The sequence below is a fragment of the Miniopterus natalensis genome, chromosome 3 (genome assembly GCF_054644295.1).
Source record: "Miniopterus natalensis isolate mMinNat1 chromosome 3, mMinNat1.hap1, whole genome shotgun sequence".
NCBI classification, from domain to species: domain Eukaryota; kingdom Metazoa; phylum Chordata; class Mammalia; order Chiroptera; family Miniopteridae; genus Miniopterus; species Miniopterus natalensis.
In genome coordinates, this window is record NC_142083.1 from 50,096,409 (window position 1) to 50,122,038 (window position 25,630).

The 25,630-nt window shown below is 35.4% G+C and overlaps 1 protein-coding gene across 3 annotated transcripts in view; it reads right to left on the reverse strand.

The window, feature by feature from the left end:
- KIAA0825 (KIAA0825 ortholog) overlaps positions 1–25,426 on the reverse strand; it is a 322,549-nt gene extending 297,123 nt beyond the window's left edge. The window contains exons 1-2 of one of the 3 annotated variants that reach the window (XR_015714258.1): positions 25,360–25,426; positions 17,220–17,364 (exon numbers count right to left, since the gene is read on the reverse strand). The gene's annotated coding sequence lies outside the window, so the exon portion shown is untranslated. Of the gene's footprint in view, positions 1–17,219; positions 17,708–25,359 lie in introns of those variants that run through there. The other 2 variants (XM_016216140.2, XM_016216139.2) reach the window with 2 other exon arrangements.
- Between the last annotated feature and the right edge of the window lie 204 nt (positions 25,427–25,630).

A 25,630-nucleotide genomic window follows, 5' to 3' on the forward strand; every position in this document is an offset into this window, starting at 1 on the left:
ATCATCCTGCAATGACCTTCCTCCCCTCTGAAGCCCCAAGGAGATCCTAAGCTCAGAATGTCACATATACCTCATTTTTGCTTTCTGTCTTTGAAATTCCCATGCATGTGGGGTTTCCATGCGTACATATGTATTAAATTTGGTTATTTTATCTTGTTAATCTGTCTCATGTGGATTTAATTATTAGACCAGCAGAAAGAACCGTGAAGGAAGAAGAAAGTTTCGGCCTCCCCAACAGCACAGATATAACATTTTAAAATAGCAAAATCTGAATACTTCTGAATCTTTCTCATTTAAAATATTTTGCAGTAAATATTGTAATTTCTCATTTAAAAACAAATATTTACTATAATGTGCCATAATAAAGATTAATTTGAAATCAAGCTAAAACAAAACAAAACAAAAAAGTAGAAGGTAAATGGTAGGAACCTCCATGTCCATCAGAAGTTATACTTCATCAGGGCATCAAGACCTCATTATTTCCATATAACACATGAAATAGATATCTTCATATATTCCTAGCAGCTCAACTAGTTAACAGCTATTATCAGAATAGTCATTTTTAAGTCCAATGACCATTATTACTAATAATAAATTTAGTTTATGTATTTGCATACTTTTAAATCATTTTGGGTAGTTCAACTCTTCAGATGATGAGTTATTCAAAATTTGTCACAAAAAATAAAATTTCACTTTTGTAATGAAAAAAATTTGATTGGCTGAGGGTTCCTGCAGAGAACTCAAACTTAGTAAATATTTCCTTCATAGCAAGCCTCTCTGTTAAAAAAGCAAGTTATAGTATCAATACTCTGTTCAGAGTTGTACCAATTAGTCAATATTATAAAGCCTCATTAATTCATATAACACATATTCAAAACTTAAGAAAATATGTATAGAAGTCAGCTTAACTATAATAGCAGAAGAGCAATATGATTTGTTGTATATCTACTATGTTTAAGGTACTTTATATACAGCATCTTCCTTAATTCTCATAATAACCCTATGAAACAGTTATCATCCTCATTTAGAGGAGGAAACTTGGGCCCAAAGAGATCAACCAACACGTCCATGTGGCATAGCTACCCAGTGTTAGGGGCACAGTTTGAACCAAATCTATTTGGTTCTAAAACTTGAGGGTGCTTGTATCTCAACAAATGAATCACTCATTGCATATAAAACATAGTTTTGTAGAAATTATATTAACCAAAGTGTTAAAATGGTTATCCCTGGATATTTAGACTATGGCTGATTTTTACTGACTTTTTATACTTAGCATTTTCTTGTTTTTGCAACAAGTACTTATCATTTCATATATAATTAGTAAAAATACTTTAAAAAGAAATTACCACTGCTCTCAGGGGGCTTATGATTTTTTATTTTACATTTTCTGTCTCTTCATTTGAAACGTCTTCCATCCTTAACACTTCTCTCTTGCTAATTCGTGCTTATCATTTTATTCAAAAATCTACTTCAAAACTTACATAATTCCTAAATATCTCTTGACTATGACCATTTCATCAAACTTTTTGTATAATTTTGTATTATTTGTGCTTGCAAATGCTGTTAAAAGAAAGTGGGTTTTTTGTATTATTTTGATAATGAGTGTGTGTTTTATGTCCTTCATTGAAATCAGTTCTAGAGTAAAACAAAAATAAACTGAAACATGTTGAGCATTCAGACACGGTTGGTAATCATCACTTTGAAGGATTCCCAATCTACATGTTGTGTGACTTTCCTCTATCTAACCTCAGTAGAGAAGTTAATTAATAAACCCAAAGAATGTGTTGCAGGAATGTCATTTGATACCAATGATAGGGTACCAGAATGCTGACGGTTCTGGGTTTTCATGTGACTGGTATACATGCTTCCACACTTATATTGTTCCAAGGTGATGAAGGATAAGAGACGCTAGAGTCACCTTTTAGGTATAAGATGCTGTGTGATAGGATTTAAATAACAAACACACACACAAAACCTGATGAGCAAAATATAACTAAGGATGAGAAAATTAACCCAAGTAAATAGTGACTCACAGGACAGACATAAGAAATAAATAAGGGAGAGTAGACTGTGGTAAGCAATGCCAAAGTCTGGATTTAGAAATGTCCTCTTTAGATTGGCAGTGATCATCGAGGCGCTGTGGTGAGAAAGAAGCATGCACTGAAGGGCATCAGCATAGGCGCCAATCCTCCCATTTCCTTACCTGCACTTCCCCGGGGCCCGGTGTGTCCGCCACTGCGGAAAGAGACTGGACAGTCTCTCCTTACAAGGAGCAGAGACAGCAGAAAGAGTAAGGCCATAGAAAAGGGGTCGCTGCTCTTCTCTAAAAGATAACTATGACTCCAACAGCAGAAAAGTAAGTGGTTGAGAAACCAAGGTAACATGGGGTATTTTAGAAAGAGAGAGCTGACTAAAAGCTTTAGGGGGGGAAAAGGAAGAGGTGGTGAAGTTGTAGGTAGGAATATAGCTTTACAGTCTCTTTATGTTCCTGTATTTCCAACTATTAAATTGTCATCAGGGAGATAATAATAATATGACATAACGAATGAGGTCTCTTATCCTAATCCATGATAAATAAAAAATGGGGGCTATAACTCCTTAAAGTACAATAACTTTGTTTTTGAAGTTGCCATTCTGCAATATTGTTTTTAAATGTTCATTCTCCTGTAATGTTTCTGATCATTTTTTATAAGATTAAAAATACAGTGCTTAATATTTCAAACACGTATGAACATCCAATCTAATATTAATTATTGCCTTTAAAAATGAGTTATGTTTGAAGAATTATATCTAAGCCAAACATCTGTAGATCATGTTTCAGCCGTAGGCAAATTGTAACAGTTGAGTTATAAATTCCTAAGAACAGTGACTATAATAAAATATGAGCATATTATAAGCACTGCCAGAAAACATTACAATAAAGAAATAAAAGAAATCATACTTTATGTGACCAAAAGAAAGCTCAAAAAAATAATTTTGGAATTTCACTTGTCCTTTAACATATTTCAAAATGATACTTTTCTATTGTAGGGTCTCTCTCTCTCTCTTTTTTAAAAAATTTAAACACATATCATGGTGAGAGTCCTTATTTTATCTTTTCTCTGTTTCTTCAATAACAAAAATTGGGAGTGTCATTCTTCTTATAACCAACACTAATCCAGAGTGACATTTCTTATAACCAACTAATAAATGCCTAAAAAGAACTAAAATATACACACACACATATACATGTGTGTGTGTGTGTGTATATATATATATATATATATATAAAAGAACACATATACATATATATATATAAAAGAACTAAAATATACACACACACATATACGTGTGTGTGTGTGTGTGTGTGTGTGTGTGTATATATATATATATACACACACTAACGGTTAGGAAGAAATCCACAATGCAATTGAGTTAGTAAAGAGGAAACAATAGGACCATGTGACTTTTCCTCTGTGGAAAAGCCCAGCGAGGAGGGTCATATACCTTCTGTGAATGGCATGTGGACTTGTCTACCAGCTCTGGCGCACCGGAAGTCTTAGTATTCAACATTACTGTCTAACCTAAAATAAACACTGTTAAAGAGCATGGTAAGGAAGTGGGGTATTTTGATTAATGAAAAATAACTACACATTCTACCTATAACTAAACAAGTTTCAAAGTGTTACACTATGATAAAACACATTTAACTCTAAATATTATTGAACCAAGAGTCAACAGGCTTGAGTCCTGGTTCTGGTTCTCCCTAAAATATTCTAAGAAGCAACTAGCCCATGCTTCTGGGCTACTCTGACTTGGCACAGTCTTCCCCAACAAAAGATTTCTGAGGCCAACTGACTTTGGGCATTGTGCCTCCAGAAGGAAAACGGAGACATCAGAGAACCATCTCTTCACAGGCATTGATTGTATCCTTATCTATTATTCTTCATATTATTTGTATTGTTCTTTGTATTGCTGGTTTAGTTTGAGTTGCTGGTTTGATAACAGAACAAAGTGAAAATAAACTATGACCAGGTCATTATTATTAAAATTGAACCAGCCTTTTCTGGCCTGGTTCATTTTTACTTTTCCATTCATATCTAGTCACAAAGTGGTCTTCCTGTATCATTCACAAAGTCCTGCCACCATTCTATAATTCAAAATTTAACTTTTACTACCTTTATTGATTTCAGGGAGAGGAAAAGAAAGGGAGAGAGAGAGATAGAAACATCAATGATGAGAGAGAGTCATTGATCGGCTGCCTCCTGCACACCCTGGACAGGGGATTGAGCCTGTGACCCGGGCATAGGCCCTGCCTGGGAATGGAAAGGCTATCTCCTGGATCTTAGGTCAATGTTCAACTGCTGAGCCATGCCCGGCCAGGTTGTTTTGGTTTTTTTAAAGCTAGATCTTCCCTTATGATACTTCAAAGTTGTCAGTAATTTATTTCTTTTCATCAATTACTGGAAGTAAAAATTTAATGTTTTAGTCTCCCTCAAAGACTAAGAAACAACACAAGCAAATCTCAACTTGTTGATAGTCATTTAGAATCCCTTATGCATTAAAGTCTTGTACTGGGGAATAAAAACTTGTTATTCTATTCCATTTACTTTTCAACTCTCATCTGTATATTAGGTTTTACTCCACAGACTATTATACTTTCCATAAATAATTGTGAAAGTTCTGATTATTATAATTATATGGACTAGAATATTAATATACAGCCAATACATACTCATATTAACATACTACAGCTATTAAAATCTCCTTTAGTAAATTATAAAATATTTCATTGTAATTCCTCTATTAGTAATTTATATATGTGTATGTATGAAGTAGAAATTGACAGGATCAGCTAGAATACACTATTGTAGCTTGACAAGCACATAGAATTAATTGTCATATGCTTTACTCCCCAAATCTGACATTGCTTTCTTTAGTTTTCCACGGACTTCTCTTTCTAGAAAACATTTTCATTTTAATAACTCTTTACAATCTTCAATAAGCAATCCAAGCTATCTATTGCTTTAATATAACAGTGAAACCATGATATGTGAAAACAAATTTTAATTTCTGCATTTTTTATAACTTGGCATGCACATATTTCACATAATTTAAAAGTCATAAAATTATCATACAGTTTGAGATTAGACTTAAGTAATGTCACAAATCATAGAGCTAATGATTAACTAATAAATTTTCAAGTAGTATAGTAAAACCTTAGTAATTTGGAGAACAGCACATCTGCATTAGTAGAAAGTTAAGTTATGGAACATTTTTAAAAAGGCAGCTGTACTATGTATCAAGTGGGAATAACAACAAACATAGTTCATGAGATGTCCATTACATTTTAAGGAACTTTACTTTAATAATTAGATTCGAATGATTAGAACTTAGCATGTACGTTGTATATAAATGGGTGGTCCTAAAAGATTTAGGGTTCTTAGAGTATGTTCCAAGGGTTTAAGAATTTCTCCAAAAATGTTACTAGTATTAATTAGCTAGTCATATTAATGTTTTACTGTTCTCTTAAATTTTCACAATATTATTAATTAACAACATTAATTTGCTGAAAAACTACTTCATTAAAATACCCTTTTACGACTTCCAGAGCTCTGGTTCCATCAATTATCATGGGCTATAGTATCAATATCCCTTTCAGCATGAATTAAGGTCAAGTTTCTTGCTCTTTAGAAACCAACAAAACCCTGCATAGCACCTCCTTTCTTTCATAGCCCAGCATCTCAAAAAAGCAGTCCATATTTCCTAAGCTTATATTCTCATCTCTCATTCACTTCTCAACCCAGAGCAATCTGGTTTCTGCCTCTATCCTGACGCCAAAACTGACAAAATATTTCTCAGTTCCTAACACACCTAATCTCTGCACTATTTCGTACTGATAGTGTGAGGACCCACCAAGACAGAGGCAGGCCCCTAGGCCCTGGGGCAAGACAAAAGGCATACATGAGTGACTCAGTAAACTGCAGAGGGTGGAGGCAGTTCCAGGAATTAACTTAAATCGGTGGGTTTGACAAATATCAGGTGCACTCAAGCTTCAGGCGCCTGTGGTTGAGAAACATCCTGAGCCCATCCTTCCTAAAGAATTTATAACCCTTGTAAGGACAATGTTTGCTTGCTCACTGTAGCCCTATATAAGCTTGTTGTAAATTTAGATCAGGGTTCGAGTCAGAATTCCACTGGGTTGGATGCGACCGAACCCCAGCTAGCTGGAATAAAAGTCCCTTTTGCTGTTACATTATCAGCTCTGGAGTGATTGTCTTTCCGCCGCATAGGGGATCTGATTCTTGGACATAATAGCTACTCCTTCCTTACAGTTGTCTCCTCTCTTCTCTAACAATCCTAAGTATTATGGGTTCCCAGTTCTCTCTCGCACATTTATGCATGAGCTCTAGGTAAGAGTCCCCACTTTAGGGAGCTGGCAAGCTCACAAAATTTCTTCTTTTTTAAATATCTGAGATACAATATACAAATACACAATGGTGGTCCCTTTCTATGCTAGAGGGCCCACCCAACTTCCCTAGTCAGAACTAATGGACCAGTGTGAAACATTTGACCCAAGCTGAACCATCAGACACATATTAAATTAATTTTGAAATGTGGAATGAAGGCAGGGAAAGAGAATCACTGGTGGTAAACCATCAAGTTAACTAAAGCCTTCCAAGGGAAGGCGCATAATTTATATATATATTTGGCTGAGCTCTCTGTAATTGCTAGTTCCTGTCCTCTGATTGCTCATAGTTTTCTTTTGGTTTTTGTGAGATGCACACAGTAAATCCTCTCCCTGCTCTACTGCACAATAGCCTTTTTTTTTTTTTTTTTTTGCTTAAATTAACCAGAGTAGTTTTTATTAAACTAATAAGCATCTTGATGGGCTCCTCTCTCATCTCTGCCATTAAACACTAATATTCACCACAGGGACTCTCTAGACCTGCCTCTCATTTTAAATACTTTCCCTGAGCATTCTTCATTCAAAGCCAGGTGCCTTCTTTTTATGTAATTTTACCACATTAGATTTGTTTTTTCTTAAAATGTTTTAACTTAAGAAAATTTTTATTTTTACTCATTGGATTTTTCTCCTCCTCAGACCCCCTAAAAATCTCTTCCTATTAGTTCTCATTTTGTAGTCTTCCCAAATTTCCTTTCCCTTTGCCCGACTTGAAAAGAAAAATAAAGAATTTTTTCTTCCCCTTTTCTTCCTATGCATTTCATGCTGGAGTTATTGGTCCTCTTTGTATCCTACGTGCTTTTCATTTCAATCTCAGTCTATAACTCTAACCTTAGTTCTCCTTCCAGTACCCACACACATATGTCCAAGCACTTACTAGACAATTCCACTTCACTGATTCAAAGGTTCCTTAAACTCAACAAGTCTAAAATTTAATTCAAAATCTTTCCCTTAAACCAGCTTCTCTCCCTATACTATGGAGTCACCACCTACTTAATCTCCCCCTCTCTTGCCCTAGTATCTTAATATCAGGTGTCAGCAAACTATGGCGCAGTCTGTTTTTCCTATGGTCTGCAAGCTAAGAATGGTTTTTACGTTTCTAATGAGTTTTAAAAATAAAAACAAAGAAAAGAAATATGCTACAGAAGTTATATAAGATACATAAATCCTAAGACCCCTGTCTTAGTCACCAAATTCTTTGATCCTTTCTTTCTCTATATCTTAAATGGTCCATATGCTCTCAAATTTTTCTCCCTCTGTCTGCTACCAGTATCCCCAAACTAACATTATTTCCTGCTGAAAAAAATGAAAATGAAAAAACCCTCCTTTCTGGCCTCCAGGACTCACACCTTGTGGTATAATGAGAAATATATATCTGGTTTTTGCCCCTCTTCTCCTCCTACCCTCTTCCTTACCTTGACCTATGCATCTCTTCCATTTGGCCACTCTTGATTGTATCCTTTCTAATAAAACTGTAATCAGGAGTATAGTGCCTTCCTGAGTTCTGGGAATCATTCTAATGAATTAGTGACCCTGAGGGAGGGCTGGAGTCTGCACTAACTCCAAGTAGTTACTGTTAGAATTAAATTGAGCTGAGTTTCAGGATACCAAGTTGGTGTCTACCCTGCATACTGGCATTAGACTTCTCATTTTACAAACCAAATCAGATCATTTCACTACCCTGTGTAACTACCACTGAAGTTTTTCCACAATGCCCAGGACAGTTCCAGGCTCTTTACCTTGTTTTATTATATTTATAATTCTTCACATTTAATTATATTTTTCTACTATAACTATCCTTAACTGACATCTGGAAATAGCTTCCTAGCTATAATTCCCTCCACTAAGGATGTTTTTAGTAGAAAGCCATATTCATCGATGGCATTTACTTCATCAGTGTACATAACACTATTTGTAGGGAACGTCTAACTATAATAACATAATGTGTATATTACCTTTAAACAGAAAAAGGTTATCTACAATTATGGCTGAAACTGTAAGTGCCTTTTAACAACTTAAACCATTTTTTAAAAATTGTAAATGGTAAGAAAATATACTTGTAATGAAATATCAGGATTCAACATATAAGCAATTTTAATAAAATTTAAATGTGATGCCTTAGAACACTTCCTAGTTTCTATCTACAGAAAAAATAAATAAATAAAATTAGATAATAATAATCTTTAAGGACTCTTATAGTTTTAAAATTCTATAATTTTAATCATGTGATCTATTTCTTTAATATTTAATCTTACTTTTGTAGTAAACTTTTTAATTCTATAGTTCAATAGGATAATTTGTTGTTGGTTAAAGCAAATTCATATGAAATGACCTGAAAAAAATCTATTTAAAAAGCAATCAGTGAAAGTAAATATTGGATTTTCTCATGTTAAAACTAAAAAATCCATCACTATACTTGCTTTTTACTTTATTTGCTGCTTAACATATCTCAACAGTGAATCTATCATATCAACATAGTCGTCATGATCCAAGCTGCAAATAATAGAGAGTGTCAGTGTCAATTTTGCTTCCTCACACTTGCTTCCCTTCACTTCATCTGATTTTAATAATCCCTGTCAAACCACAAACAGTCCAAATTACCTTCATGACACAGAAGCTTTCAAGGAGCAGACAGAATCTCAACTTTCATTTAGCAACTACAAAAGAAAGCTGTCCAGCTGGACAAATATTATTTCCACACTTGACAATCTCTACAGTTGAACATGCATTTTAATTTTAACTAAACCTGCCAGGAGTTTGATATGAGCTTCTTGTTTTGTGTAGCTTGACTCACAGGATTATCAGGCCAAAGACTATAATTGTGATGAAAGAATCCAACATTTTTATACTAAAAGATAAATCATACACCAAAGCTGAGGGATCAAAATGAATATATAAGAGATAATGTAGAGGCATAGATTGCAGGAGTAAAAACTACTTAAATTGGGTGCTTTAATGAGTAAACATGTCTAAAGATAAACAATACATCTGATGTAAATTTGAAAAGTAACAGATAATAAGTAAAAAAACGTAAAAGTTAAAAATGTATTCCAAGATACCATTGAGAAACAGGTTCTAAGAATGAAATCTAAAGAGATTTCTTTACATTGTTTTAGACTGACTTGACCAAAGTCAAATTTCTAGAACACTTCTATGCATCAAATTATAATAAAACTGATGTCCTTGACAAGGCATTTTAAAAAGTGCACACTATACTAAATAATGTGCCCTTGTACACACAATGTAAAACTTCAATAAAGTCAGAGTAAAAATGAATAATTTGTAGAAGAGTATTAGAATAAAAGTTATAGTGTAAAACTATATTAAGGACTATTATATCTTTGAAGTTTGATTTATTAAACTTAAGGCTAAAAGTTTCAAATGGTAAAATATTTCTGGGAACATTTCCTATCTAAGCTAGGCCTAAATTCCTCCTACAGTTATTGGAACCTCACAGTTGTCAAATGTCAAGTGTTCCCTCCAATCTGCTATACTTAATTGTAGTTTTAGGATCTCCCTTCTCCAAAAGCCAATCCGTTTGTTACTCAAGCACAATTTCCCCCCTCAACTCTATCTTGAATATCACAGCTCCGTTTCCTTTACAAGCCCTTTTCTTTCTCTTTCTCTTTGTCTTCTGACTAGTCAATTCCATCCATAACCATGTCTACCACTACAACCTGTGTATGGGAGCTCCTGTTCTATCCCTCCATACTGCATAACTCTTTTGGATGTCCCACAGGTACCTCAAACTCAACATGCTCCCGAACAATCTTACTATCTCCCCTCCAAAACTTCTTTCTTTTCTTGAGGTCCCTATGATAGTTAGCAGCACTACTATCAACCTATATACACAATTCAGAAATGTGGGAGTCATCTCTTACATTCCAACAATATCTCACCAATGATCAGTCTTAACCAGTCTCTCTCTCGCTTCCATTCATCTCCTTCTATTGCTCCTGTGTAGGTTAAAACTCCATCATCTGGATTAGTGCAGCAGTTTCCTAGAGTCATACATATATATATGACTAGTCAATTCCATATATATATAAATATATATATATTTATAGCTTTATTGATTTCAGAGAAAGGAAGGGAGAAGGAAAGAGAGAGAGAGAGAAACATCAATGATGAGAGAGTCATTGATTGGCTGCATCCTGCACACCCCCCACTGGGGATCAAGCCCACAACCCAGGCATATGCCCTGACTGGGAATGGAACTGCGATCTCCTGGATCCTAGGTCAATGCTCAACTGCCAAGCCACGTCGGCCGGATTCCCTTGTATTTTGTATAATCTCCTTCTAACTCATTCTCTATCCTACCACCAGAGTGATCTTTGTAAAATAAAGAGAAGAATCAGTGTTTATAGCAGGATTTTAAGTGATCAGGAGAAAAGTCAACCTCTTAAGAAAAAGAAAGAAAAAGTCAAAAGAAGAAGTTAATTTGTAGGGTGAAATGGGATTTTTAGAAATAATAAATTTGAAGTACAAATATTATAGTCATATATAAATACAAAGCAATTAAATAAGGGGAAATTGAATTAGGGAAGAAGGGGATGAAGTATACATAAAAGGGCCATATAATTTATCACCCAAGCCAGGACATTTTTTCTTAGTGAAAAGGATAGTGAAAATAATTAAAATAACATAATTTTTGGAATGTATATATACTAACCAATTGAGTGATTTTATTTATTTATTTATTTATTTTTAAAAAAAATATATCTTTATTGATTTCAGAGAGAAAAGAGAGGGAGAGAAAGAGATAGAAACATCAATGATGAGCGAGTCACTGATCAGTAGCCTCCTGCACACACCCTAATGGGGATTGAGCCCGCAACCTGGCCATGTGCCCTGACCAGGAATCGAACTGGGATCTCCTGGATCCTAGGTCGATGCTCAATAGCTGAGCCATGCCAGACGGGCTTGAGTGATTTTATTATATCTGTGAAACTATATATAATTATATTAAAAAGTTGTTTTCAAAAATAGCATTCTTCAAAAAAATTCTTATAACCGTGCTCATAACATAGTGCTCACAAGTCACACTGAAGTTCAAAACGCCAAGACTCAGACAGTATCTTTCAAATTTTCTGGACTATGACCCATTGTAGGAAAAGGTCAGCAAACAACAAACAAACTCTGAAGGAGTTGGGTAGCAAGCCTCCCCAGAATCGCAGAAATTCCCTTCAAAATGAGGGAAACATTTCTGCCAGGAACTGAAAACAGATCCTTATCTTTCTGGGAAGCTTGCCCCCAGGAGAGTCATGGCCTTAAGAACAAATGTGAAGCATTAGCACAAAACAAAGTCATTCATTCTTGCGCATTTTATGGTTTCTACTGATCACTATCTTTCACACCTGCCTTTCTGTAGCTCACAATAAAAATAGCTGGATGGTGAGGAGGGTTGTTGCAGCTCCTCCAGAGCCTCAGCCCTCTGCATCTCCACCTAAATTCTACCTTCTCCATGTCTCGAGTTTTCTTCAGGTCCTGTGAGCACAACAACCCATAGGTTAAAAAAATGCATTGCAATCTAATGTATATGTGTGCACTCATATACCTGAAACAAAAACTTCATAAAACATTACTTGCCCTTATATACTTCCTTTGATACTTCCTATTCTAACTCTAGTCTATTCCTTCCTCTCTCTCCACTCTTCTACTTACATTTTAATGCTGCCACAGCCTCCAAATTGATTTCAAAACCTGCATTTTGACTGAGATTTTTAGATTACAAAGAGACTTTTGTGGTCATTTTGTAGAATCTACAAAAATATGACTGACATGCAGAGGAGATATTCTTTGAGAAAGGGTAAAGAAGAGAAAAGCAGACTATTAAGGATTGGCAATGGGGGAACACTAACAAGAGGTAAGAGAAAGGCCAAAGAAGGTAAAGTAAGGTCAGAGGATGGAAAAACCAAGTATTAAAGGGGACAATACTGCAAAAAGAAATGGGTAGTTAACAAAAGCTTTTTCAATTTATGTCTTTGCCTCTATTGCAGAATTAACTTACTCATTTGTCAAAAATTCAAATAGCTGGGTTTCACCCCAGGCCCAGTGAATTGGAACTCTCTGGATATGGGTCCTGGAACTGGCAATTTAAAAGTTTCCTAGGGCATTATTTTCACTAAGTATTTTTATCTCAGTGCCTTTAACAAATCAGCTTTCAAAATGGTACTTTCCAGGAACATGCAATCTCACTCCACACATTAGATGTATTCTTGAAAAGTTTAGAGAGTACTTGCAGAGAAAAGCATTATTCTCCTAAAGACTACCATGATTAATTTCAGAATTATGTTCATCCCAAAGGAAACAAGTTTCTTGTAGCATTCAGCCTTTAAACAAACATTATTTATCCATCTAATTCTTCTGTTATTGCTTATGCAAGTGGTTGGCCAAATGAGCATACAGTCATGATCTTTATTCAGTTTAAAAGTGAAAAGGGGCAGAAAGGGATACCTGCAATAATGTCAACATTAAAAAAAGTTTAATTAAAAAAAATTCAACATGCTGTTAACACATTTCATTTTGATTCTGAACTGATCTCATTGGACTAAACAGGTTAAGTACCACAATCAAGTGACATTTAGCAGAACTCACAGGCAGGAAGTGCCATAGGGAGATGGTTTTCAGATAATACAAAAACTGAAGTTTGTCATTTGTACTTTAACAGCAAAAATATGCCTTTATGTGGTGAGTTTTGTTAACAAATCTATTTGTCAATTTATTACCAATCAATAATCAAGAAGTATGAGATGTGAATCTATCCTACCCCAAGATGGGAAACATCGCTAACAACGACTAAAGTAGCTAACATTTATTCACTTACATCATAGCAGGCCCTGTTCTAAATCCTTTACATGGATTAACTCATCTCATCTTCATAACAATCCAGTGAAGTAAGTACCATTTTAGACCTCATTTCCCAGATGATGAAGCTGAGGTTCAGGGAGCTGTGTAATTTCCCTGAGGTCCCACAGCTGGAAATAGGAATCGAAATTCGAATCCAGGCAGCCTGTCTCTAGAGTCTGTACTCAAAGGCAATGTGCTTCACTGTGGTTATAAGAAATTCTCAAATGTTGAAGTAGTTAGTTGCCACTGTAGAAAGACTTGCTGTTTATAATCTGGGATCCCCCCCCCCCGTTCTTTATACAATTGATTTCAAGATAACTTGGGTCTACCTTAGATCCCTGCTCATGTTTAGTTATTAGATCTCATTATAAGGTACTTTATTTATGAAAGGAAGACCCAAAAGAGCATAAAGATGGAATTTCAGTAACACATTATACATAAAAATAGAAATCTGTTTTAAAAGATACTTAATTCTGTTTATAAGGGCAGGATAGCCTAATGGTTTAGAGCTGTACTTCCTAAACTTTAAAGCACCTGGGAATCTTGTTAAAAATGTGGCCTGGAGTGGGGGTGGGGGGGGCAGGTGCTGGGTAGAGGGGATTGATGGGGAAAGAAAGGGGGTCTTCTGTAATACTTTCAACAATAAAGATAAATTTTTTTAAAAGGTAGATCTTCAATAGGTCTGGGGTGGGACCTTAGATTCTAAATTTCTAACAAGTTCCCAGATAATAGTGATACTGCTGGCCTGGGGATCATGATTTGAGTAGGCTTAGAATGGGAACTCTGGGGTCACAATGCTTGTGTCTGGATCCCAGGTCAATTATTTATTAGTTTTGTAACATTCTCTTCATGTGCCTCCATAGCATTTGTGAAACAGTGAGATCATTAAAGGGTTATTATGGGGAATTGCATGAGGTAATCCGTGGGTAGTACCTAAAACAGTCACTGGCTTGTAGAAAGTACTCAATACTTTCTATAATCTGTTAATATTATGAAAAACTATTAAAAGCATATATTGTACCCCATTAGAAAGCCATTTATAGAATTGACTGATGTAGTAGGAACACTAAATAAAATTTCATCATCCTTTGCTAGGCAGACACTAGAACATCACCATTCATTGAAGGGCATTAAATACATAAGTTAGACTCACTACCCAGCTTTATTAAATACATAAATCTGAAACTGTTCTAAATGAATTTGCAAGAGTTGGCTTGGCCTATAATATTTAAGGAGAATATTTATTTTCTGTGTCAGAAAACTTTTTAAAATTGCAGGTATACACTGAGTTACAATTCATTTATTTGAATAGCTTCCTTTGAATTTAGAAAGCTTCCTCTGAATTTTTGTTTAAAAAAAATTATTTTTATCAAATAAAAGTCAGAATTTTTATTAGTTCAAACAATAATAATGATTTTAAAAAACTGTTCAAACAAGGGCACTAGTATAGGTTAAAGGAGTTTGGAGAACTTAACTAAAACCTTCACACACAACTGTATACATCTTCAAACCATGACATAATGCACCATGATTACTTTACCTCTCATTGTTGAAGATTGGGGCTTATAAAGAATATTACTTGTTAGAATTGTGATGACTTAATAATGATGTGATATGGGGGCACCTAGGGGGCAGGAAAAGTAAAGTTAGGATCTGAAATGAAGATAAAATTCCACAGCATCATCCCAAATGAAAACTATTAGAAATTTCTTCAAGTCAACGCTGCTTGAAATATATATATATCTGTACATATATGTAAGAAAGAGGTAAGAGATGAAGTACACCAGAGAAGAAAGGTCAATGCTCGCTGAGTCACTGATAAACGAGGAACGATAAAATCTGGTGGCTCAGTCAAGGAGGAGATGAGAGCTATGGAGGTATTTCCGGTTGGTCAGTGTTTCATGAGTCAGCAGGAAAAGATCAATAAACAATTTGCTTCTCTTTCCATGTTTTATTTCTCTAACACAGGTACTGAAAAGGAAAACTGTGGGACAAATTCTAATACGTCTATTCTAAATTAAAACTAGATTCAGCATAGGCAATGCAGACCTGCCCTGGCAGATCATGACAGATAAGAAAAGAAAAAAAAAGAGAGAGGAGTTTGGGTAAGTAGATCATTCTCTCCCTCCTCTCTCCCATTTCTTTCTTACCCTGCAGAAAGCTCCTGGCTGTTCCTTTTCTAGTCCGGTGTGGTACTGGAAAAAATTTTAACAGAAGTAACAAGTGTTACTTTAGAAAGCAAGATTTTATTTTCAAAACTCTGCATAATAGTGCTTTATAATAAGGACTGCCATATGAATTTTTTAAAAAATATGTCTTTATTGATTTTCAGAGAGAAGAAGGGAGGAGAGAGATAGAAACATCAATGATGAGAGAGTCATTGATTGGCTGCCTCCTGCATGTATGTCCCCTGCTGGATTGAGCCCGCAACCTGGGCATGTGCCCTGACTGGGAATGAAATTGCTATCTCCTGGATCCTAGGTTGATCGATACTCAACCACTGAGCCATGCCAGGTGGGCTGCCATATGAAATTTTTAAGGCAGGGTTTACCTACACTCCACTACCCCAAATAAGAATTCTTCCAATAAAATAATTATCAGGTTTCACTTGTATTTTAGTGAAAAAAATATCAGTTGTGATTCTTAACATCTACAGAGGTGATAACCACAAAGATCAAATGGTTAGCATTAATGGTACAGGAACAAGAGAGTGTGGACAGAATCATACCAACATCATGTCTTGTTATTTGGGTTTATATTAGTCTGAATAGAATTCCTGAAAAACATAAGTTCACTGAAATGCCTGAGCTAACTTTTTCCACTTATAAGGCAGGTATTAGCTGTCTCTTAACACCAGAGATGCAAGGAGTTCCACTTCACTGTGACCTACTTATGCCTCTTAGATTTATCATACACATTTTTAATGACCCCGAACCAAAGGAAATATAGGAAACTATTTGAAAAGCTGACATTAAGGTTGTGACACCAACCAAAACAACAAGAAAACTTAAACTGACACACAATCCCCAAATCAGCCTGTCACACCCCTAATTTAAAAAACAGTTACTATGTGAAACAGTGATGGCATGTCAGCCTCTGCTTTGTAACCCCTGAATTTTGTCATTTGGTGTTTGTGTCACAACCTTAATATTATTTAAATATACTTTTTAATATCTATTATTTAAAAAATATCTTCCAGTTGAAGATAGTCATAAAGCTTTGAAGAAGCCACCCTCAAAGCCCTGCAGCCCCAGTGTGCCACTTTTATTAGAAGTGGTGCATAAAACATTTGCTGTTGACAAAGCTAATTCATTACAAGGTGAGATGGATGCATTTTAAAATAACTGGCTGGCATCGTTATCTGCAGCGCCTTTTATAAATTATTCCTCTTTTCCCTTTTGACTGAACTTGTCACAGTTCCTTTTCAGAATCTGAGTGTTATGCCTTATAGTCAATGCTTTCAACATGTTTAGACAAGTCATAAGTTAAACAAGCAGTGGTACTTTATTTTCTAGAAATGAGAAAGTGTTGCAGAAATAGTTACAGATTATTTCATTCAATTCACTGATTTTTAACTAACGACAAGCAAAGTCAGTTAGTGGTGGTTTCATCTCATACAAAGGATTTAAAAATAAAACTATACTGCTTCGGTAGAAGAAAGAATTTCAAAGAAAGAGACATAAAGAGAGATGCTGGCAGAGATGCTGTGCTGTTGCACAGACTTGGTTTAAAATTGAATTGTTCTTCCCCTGACATGGGAGATCAGGTACATCATAAGGCTGACAGCTGGCTGGCACATGAACTTCCTGAAGGAAAATGTGAACTGTATTTTCTCTTAGAGGCCAAAGGAACAGAATTATAGAAGCCTTCAAGGAAATGAAGTAGGCAGAACATGGATGAAAATATGACGAAAAGCATTTCTTACCTAATTTTGTTTCAGAAGATGCTAAGAATGAGTTCGTCTTCTAATCCCAAGTAGGTGGAAATTTATTTCCTTCTGACTTGTTGGTAAAAGAGCTTCCCTTTCTTTAGGATCTTCAGCAGTTTTTTCCAAAGTATACAAAACACACCTATAAATTAATTAGATAAAACTTTATCATTGCCACAATGGAGGGGGCATGGTCACAACATTAGTTCTCCAGCTGGCAGTGACAGTACTATCATTAGGTTATGACACAGGCTTGAGCCAAGAGATGCTGAAGATGCATAAGGACATGCTGAAGTTAGAGTACCTAAGAAAAGCTTATTAAAAAGATGATCTACAGCTTACAAGCACAGGGATAGCAGAGGCTCCTAGGAAAATGCATATTCAAAACATTCCTTTTATTTTCAATGATTTTTCAAATGTTCCTAAAGAAATGTAGATCACAGAGAGTAAGGGATGGTTGCAGCACATAAAGCAAGCAGTGCCTTTCAATACAATTGCTTTTTTCCTGTTTAGTTACCAGTTCTTCCATAACAGTTTATTAAAACCATTTTTTCTTCACTCTTCTGGGTTATCTTGTTAAAACAGATTCTGATTCAACTGATCTGGGGCTGGAGCCTGAGATTCTGTATTTCTAACAAGCTCCCAGGTAATGCCACCAATGCTGTGGGTAGGTCCACAGAATACACTTTCACTACTAAGGTTCTACCAGTCTGTCTTTCCCTGCACCAAAGTACGCTGTTGTTAATTCTTAGCTATTGGCCCTTTATCTTTCCTTGTAATTTTAGACTCTTTCATCTAGTATTTTCTCTTTCCCATCAAAAGAGACAGGAATTTGATTGATATTGCATTGATCAAATGAGGCAAAATGTTGAGTATTCCATCATGTGTATTGTACATATCACTCTACCTATTGAGGTACAATTGTCACATGGTAATGCTTCCCCATTTCCCATGGGAGTTTTGCACATCTCTTGTTATGTTAGATATATTCCTAGGCACATCATATTTTGAGTTAGTTTAAATAATATCTCTTTACAAAGCTTTTTCCATTTTTGTTTATATATGTATCTATATAATTTTTCTATATTGATGTTTTTATCCAGGATATTTACTAAACTCTATATTTCTGTAGTTTTACATCATGTACAAATAATGAGTTTTACTTTTTCATTCCAAAATCTATACTTATTTCTTTATCTTGCCCTACTAAAAGAAAAAAAAATAAGCAATAAATGGACTTTTTAATAGAAAATACTGTTTTGTTGTCTATAATCATCCAAACTGATCTTTTGGTTAGGCCTAGGTTGACTAGAAAACTGATATGAAGAGGGTTCCCAGTGTTTCTTTTGATATTTTTTAATTGTCCTCATACTTTTGGCCTTTCTTTGGTGTTTGACATACAAGTGCTTTAATGTTACTAACATCTACTATCCCAAGCTGATTTCCAGTTTATATTTCATCAGAAACAGACAAAAACCCTCATGGGCAACTTGACCACTCTGGGAAGTAAATCTGAACAAAAGGGGAAACAGAGGAATTTTTACAAGGGATGTGGTTCGCTTCTACAGAAGAACTAAAGTGGAGATGCCATTGCTGGGAAGCCATTATAGGGATACAACACATCACCTAACTTCACAGCTGAAATCACATGATTTCTTGGAAACTCCATAAATACATAAAATTACTTTCTTAATGACAATGTCAGCCTACTCTAGGGTGAATTGTCCTTCTGACCTAAGGCAAAAATTAACACTTACTGTTCCACAAACTGTCAGTGTTGTTAACATTGGTTACCTGAGGAAAGGTAAATGTATGTGATTGGTGGGTGGGATGGAGGAAAGGGTAAAGAAAGAGAAGGAGGCAGTAACTAAAATAATAACCGTTATAATAATAATAAAAACACAACAAACTGTTTCATTAAAAATCTGTTCATAATCGACTATGAACAATAATTATGAAGTACAGCAATGAAGAACATGCTAAAATGGAGAAGTGAAAACAGCACCATTTAAATGGTGCATTGCAACCATTTAAAAATATGTGCACAAAATTTTGGTTAAGAAGATAAATCAGTGTGTATTTTTCCTCATCTCCTCCCAGATATCCCCTTAAAAAGATAATAAAGGTATGTGTTGGGGGTGGGGAGAGAGGATGTAAATTCATAACTGTGAAGAAACTGAGTGAGCCCTCCCTACAAATTTGTACATGGTAAGACAGATGAATGAATATTTACAGGAGAAACAGAGCAGGAAAAGCCAAATTATAGAATGTGTGCAGGGAGCACTGCAATTAAAGGAATGACTTGATATCCCTGGCAGAGTGTGGAGTAAGGAGTGACATTAAAATATGCAATTAATTAAAGATTTGTCAAGAAACACTGAATCTCCCTCCCCTATCTTTGTGTCTAAGCAACTACTTTTTGTTTTCAGTTAAATACATGACTCTAAGTATGGGGGGGGGAAAGTAAATAGGAGAAGTTTTATGTTTGAGGAAATGAACTGCCTAGAAAAGTAGAAAACATAGTATAAATATGGGTACCCCAAAACTAAGTTGGACTACATCTGGCCCTAGCAGACTTCCATTATACTCATGGCTCTCCACCTATTCACTTTAAAGCAGGCCATGCACAACAAATTGGTGCCATACAAATATAAATTCCAGGCAGCTTTTTTTTGTCTCTTTTCTAATATGAATGCATAGCCAAGGACCACTGGGCATTTGAAGAAAATATATTTTTTTCACGTTTGACATCAATGTAAAATAAAAATTTACCCCAAAGAAAAGAGATAAATCAGTTAATAGAACATGTAAATTTCCCATCATCCTAAGAGAGTAAATACAAAAAAATGTATACATAGTACAAGACCAGAAACAGGACTTCCAGCTATGGCTGAGTGGGATCAGCAAATACTCTTCCAAAGAAGAAACTAAAGAGCTAGTCAAAATTGATAAGTGCAGCAATTCCAGTGCTCTAGAAATTGACCAAAGGAATATAACAATTTAAGAAACATTAATATTTGAAAAACTGCTAATCTTTAGGTAAGAACACTAGGACCCAGTGGTGTTCTGGCCTGGGGCTACTTTTATTTTCGCTATCAACCACAGCTCAGACAGAACCAAGGCCCTCCCAGGCTGGAGAAGATCACGGAACTGGAAATGTCTCTGCTGTGGTCAAAGGGGGCTCACTTGAGTTTGAGTGGTAGGTGATGTCTAAACCCAGCACTGTCTCAGTGGAAGTTATGATCTTAGAAGCAAGCAAGCAGGGAGAGCCACACAGCTTTGTTAGCTGAAGGACACAGTCATAATTGTGGCAAGCATATTCTTGGCTAAGCCCGAGTATGTGCAGTGGAGACTGATGAGGAACAAAGCTAGCACGGATTGCTGAGGCTGCACAACCACATGCACAGAGGACATGTGAAAGAGCCCGGCAGAAAGCAAAAGCCAGGACACAACTGAAAACAGTGTAAACTTTTTTTTTTAAATATATCTTTATTGATTTCAGAGAGAGGAAGGGAGAGAAAGAGAGGGAGATAGAAACATCAATGGTGAGAGAGTGCTCATTAATCGGCTGCCTCCTGCACGCCCCCGACCAGGAATCGAACCGCGATCTCCTGGAACCAAGGTCGACACTCAATCACACAGTCATGCCCAGCCGGGCGAAAACAGTGTAAACTTTAAATGCATTCCTCTATTACAGATATCCATGAAGAGATGAGAGACCGTTTACTTACTTGAAGTGTTTAATCACAACCACTGCCCAACCATCGGTTTATTATTTAAGCTACACAGACACAGAAGCAAGTCCTAGGAAGCCAAATGTAAAACTCAAAACAAGAATCTTAAAAAAAAAAAAGTTACAAACCCCCCCCCCCATACATCAGTGGCCATATATCACAGGGGAAACTGATGCTACTGATTAAATTTAGGCAAATTACTAAATTACTAAACAAAGAAACCGGCAAACAAAGCAACAACTACAACATTCAGGGATTGCAAAATCAGAATCTAGAGTTGCTATGATATATGATCTAAAATGTCTAGTTTTCAACAAAAAATTATGAGGCATGCAAAGAAATAGGGAAAAGCAATCAATAGCAACTTTTGAGTGTCCTTAGAAGCTGGATTTAAACAGGCTTCAAAGCAGCTACTATAAATAAGTTTAAAGAACCAAAGATGACCATATTTGAAAAATAAAAGGAAAGTAAGACAATGAATAAAAAATAAATATTCTCAATAAGGAGACATGCATTTTTGAACAAAATGGAAATGTTGAATTTGAAAAGTCCAAAATATGTAAAGACAATTCATTAGAGGGACTTGAGAGCAGATTCAACATGACCTGTAGAAAGAACTGGTGAATTAAAAATAGTTAATATAAACAACTCATTCTGAAAAAACAGAAAAAAAGAATTAAAAAAAAAAAAAATGAGCAAAGACTCAGAGACATTGGGGACAATCATAATCATATCAAAAAACATATTAATAATATCCCAGGAAGAGAGGAGACAGATTAAAAGAGCAGAAAAAATATATGAATAAGGGATAAAAACATACCAAATTAGATGAAAAGTATTAATCTACTCATCAAAGAAGTTCAAAGGACCCCAGTAGGGCAAATATAAACAGATAGACATCTAGACATAACATACTCAAACTATTAAAGGACAAAGACAAAGACACTAAAAGCAGCAAGAGAAAGCTAACTCATCACATACAGCTAAGCATCAATGAAACAATCGAGGTCAGAAGTCAGTGGAATGAGAAATTCAAAGTGCTTGAAAGAAAAACATTGTCCACCAACTATTCCATATCAAGAATAACTATACTTAAAATTGAAGGCAAAATAAAGCCATCACTTTTAAAACTGAAGACAAAATAAAAATTGAGAATTTGATGCTGGTAGACCTGTCTTAAATAGTAAAGAAAATTCTTCAAACTATAAGACTAAGTGGAATTTATCCCTGGAATATAAGGTTGAATGAACATAGGAAAATGAATCAATGTAGTACATTTTATTAATATAATCAAGGACAAAACCTACATGATAATCTAAGTATATGCAGAGAAAAATGTGTTAAAATCCAATACCATTATGATAAAAACACTCAACAAACTAGGAATAAAAGGAAACTTCATCAACCCAATAAAGGATATCTATAAAAAACCCACAGCTGGCTTAATACTTAATGGTAAAAGACTGAAAGCTTTCCCTTTAAGATCAGGAACAAGACAAGAATGCCCATTATTAGCACTTCTACTCAACATTGTATTGGAAGTTCTAGCCAGGACAATTAGGCAAGAAAAGTAAATAAAAGGCGTAGAAAGTGTCAATCTTCCTGACTTAAAAAAATGCAAATTGAGACCACATGAGATACAACTTCGCAGCTCACGAGAACCACTATAAACAAAATATAAACGATAAGTGCTGGGAAGGAAGTGGAGAAAATGAAACCCCATTCACTGCTAAACGGGAATGTAAAGGTGTCTTCCCTGCCCTGTTAGTGGAGATATTTCCTTAATAGCACTTTGTATTTTGTAGTTAGTTTTGTGATCTCTCTCACTAAACTGAAAGCACAAGAAGACAGTTATTAGGTCTCTTTCCTTCCCTTGAGTATGTATCAGTTAGGGCACTTGTCATGCTATGATATCTGCAATCGCTGATTTGCTTACCTCTCTCAACCACTAGATTATAATCTTCTTAAAACATGAACTGTGCCTTCTTTATTTTTGCAGCCCAGAACCTCATCTAGTGGTTGACACAGAGGAAGTACAAAGAAAAAGTTTTAAATAAGAGATTCAAAGTGTGGTACAAAGATCCCTGGTGGAGTCTCAATATTCTCTGCAGGGGGTTCTCAAAGGTCAAAACTATTTTCATAAAAAGACACTATACACTATTTTACTAGGTTAACATTTGTATTAATAGTGCAAAAGTAATGATGCCCTATCACAAAGTGTAGCCCCAAAACTATATGAGTTTTCTATTGCTGTTATAGTAAGTTGCCACAAATTTGTCAAAACCACACAGATTTACTATCTTACAGTCCTCTAGGTCATAAGTCTGAATTGGGTTTCACTGGGCTAAAACCAGTAAGTAATTGGCAGGGCTGAATTCCTTTCTGGAGGCTCTGAGGAGAATCTGTTTCCTTGCATTTTCTAGCTGTTAGAGGCTACTCTCATTCCTTGGGTCCTGGCCCACTCCCTGAATTTTCTAGCTAGCTATATGGGTTGAGTCCTTTTCACACTGAAATCACTCTGAATTCCTCTTCTGATTCCTTCTTCCATTTCTGAGAACCACTGTGATTCCACTGAATCCATTTGTATAATCCAAAATAAGCTCACTATTTGAAGGTAAACTGATTAACAACTTTAATTTCCTTTTGCCATATAACATAACATATTCACAGGTTCCAGAGATTGAAATATAGGCATCTTTAGGGGGTCATTATACTGCTTACCACAGTAGTAGACATGTTTTTCACCACCACACAGTTGGAATGAAAAAGAATGCCAGGTTCATTTAATAATGTCTTTGATGAGGCAGTAAAAATAGTAATTCTATTAACTCTTCCTTTGCATACAAGGCAGATTTTCTCAAAATCAACCAAATTGGACTATCATTTCAAGGAAAATATTAGACAGTGTTGCCAATGATAAAATTAGAGCTTTCAAAGCAAAAATAAAAATTTTGGAAATTTCATATATTGTTATATGGGCAGTTTCCTAGTGTTTTAAGATTTTCCTGATGAGACTGCTGATGATATTAACATATGGAATTTTTTGATATTGTATAAGGAAGTTAATTAAGATTAGAAAGATAAGCATACCTCAATTAATCAATATTTTACATATGGCCAATGAATTATGTAACAAAATCAGGTATCTATAAAGATTCATTCAAAACTCAAGACAGACCAAGGGATTTTATTTTTTTTTATTATTTTTTTTTAAATGAATCTTTATTGATTCCAGAGAGAGGAAGGAAGCGGGAGAGAGAGAGAGATGGAAACATCAATGACCAGAGAGTCGTCATTGATCGGCTACCTCCTGCACACCCCCAATGGGATCGAGCCTGCAACCTGGGCATGTGCCCTGACCAGGAATCGAACAGCAATCTCCTGGATCCTAGGTCGATGCTCAACCGCTCACCCACGCCCAGCCAGGCAGACCAAGGGATTTTAAAGTAACAAAGCACAAAAAGCTAACTGATATGATTTCAGAGTCCACATTGTAATTCAATTTTAAGGAACTATCACTTGTTAAAGTTCTGGTGAAAAGGACATTAAAATACTTTCTTTTCCAACTGCACATCTGTATGAGGTTGGATTTCATTCACTTTAACCAAAATAACATACCATACCAGATTGAATACAGAAGCAGATCTGTGAATTCAGCTCTCGTCTATTAAGCCAGACATTAAAAAGATTGCAAAAATATTAAACAATGTCACTTTTCCATTACAATTTTTATTTGGGGAAAAAATATAGCGGTGTTGTGTGTTTTTTAATGCGACTTATGTTACCATGTAATGGCTTTATTACTGAATTAAATCTTTTTGAAATAATCAATTTGAATTTATAATATAATAATTGTAAGTAGATATAGTTATATACATTAAAAACTCCTTGAGTTCATCAGTAATTTTTAAGTGTAAAGGGCTCCTGAAACCAAATGTTTGAGAACTGCTGAGTTGGAAAAATAAGAACGCCCCAGAGTTTGTTACCAGGTAAACTTAATCAGAACAATGAGCACAGGCAGCCTCAGTGATACCAAGGTACAGAAGGCAACTCAGAAACAAAGCCTAGAAAGAGGGCTCCTTTTACAAAGAGCCCTCTCCCAAACTCTTCCCCAGTCAAATCTGAAGAGTAGAGAGCAGAGCTCACCACTGCTTAATTGCCCATAGGCATTTTTAAGGACAGGTATGAATATATGCTAGGAAATGAAATAATGATTTATTTTTTAAAATTATAAAGGAATAAATTATATGATTATATGCAAGGCTTGCATTTTAAAATTGAAAAATATTTGGTGAGCTGAAGTTTAAAAACAAAGAAAATGGGTAAAGAATGTCATGACAATGAAGCACAAAATAATATTCACTGGGATTAGTAAAAATTAAGATCTTATCAGTATAATGTACCTCCAAAAGAGCTTCCATCAGTCTTCAGTTTAAATCAGGTAAACTCCACCCTGGCTGGTGGCTCAGTTGGTTGGAGCATCGTCCTGTACACCAAAAGGTTATAGGTTTGATTCCTAGGTTTCTGGGCTCAATCCTCAGTAGGAGTGTGCATACTGGGAACAACCGATTGATCTTTGTCTCTCACAGGGATGTTTCTCAGTCTCTCTCTCTCTCCCTTCCTCTCTCTAAAATCAATAAAAACATATCCTCCAGTGAGAATAAAAACATTTTA